The sequence below is a fragment of the Poecilia formosa genome, unplaced genomic scaffold (genome assembly GCF_000485575.1).
Source record: "Poecilia formosa unplaced genomic scaffold, Poecilia_formosa-5.1.2 Scaffold1373, whole genome shotgun sequence".
In the NCBI taxonomy this organism is placed as follows: domain Eukaryota; kingdom Metazoa; phylum Chordata; class Actinopteri; order Cyprinodontiformes; family Poeciliidae; genus Poecilia; species Poecilia formosa.
In genome coordinates, this window is record NW_006801312.1 from 15,671 (window position 1) to 16,464 (window position 794).

Here is a 794-nt window from a genome sequence, read left to right on the forward strand (position 1 = left end):
TCATTAGGATACAATGAACTGATTTTACATGATAACCTTCTAATTCAAAGACCACATTGTTACAGATTTTATTTAGTGCTTGTGCTACATTTATTTTTTTCCTCCATCTAAAATTTGTTCATGGAAAAAGAACAAAATAGCTACATTATAATCCGCTTATAATCCACTTATGACGTGGGGAAAGTTTGATTGTAAACTGTAACAATTTCTGACTTCAAGGTCTAAACTTTTGCTTTATAAGCACAAGAATCACTAGACTCAACAGGACAGAAACAATCTTTGTCTGGAAAACGTTCAATTCTTTAAAGATTTAATTTCGGTCATATGTTAAAGAAACTAAAAGGTGAGTGGATCATTACTTTGAAGATTAAGAATTCACTAAAGACTTTTATACCAATCTTTTTGTTGGTTTTTATACTTCTAGTCAGCTGATGATGGGTCTGAAATTGTGGCTCTCAATTCTGATGGTTTGTGGTAAGTTTAATCTTAAAATGACAATTCATGGAATATCATCATTCTATCACTGTCTACTTGCTAAGAAAGTATTCTTGTGTTTGTGCTTTTATTACAGGATTGACTGAATTTCAAGTCTTGGGTAACGACTGGCTCATATATGTGCCATCAAGTATCTCTATTCTTCAAGGTTCATGTGTGGTCATTCCCTGTACATACTCGCATCCCAAGACAGATAAAACATTGAACATATTTCGGGCATTCTGGTACAGAGGGTATACGTTGGTCGCAACGAATGTCCCCGAGTTGAGGCTAACGAGCGAGTTCCACAGTCGAACCAG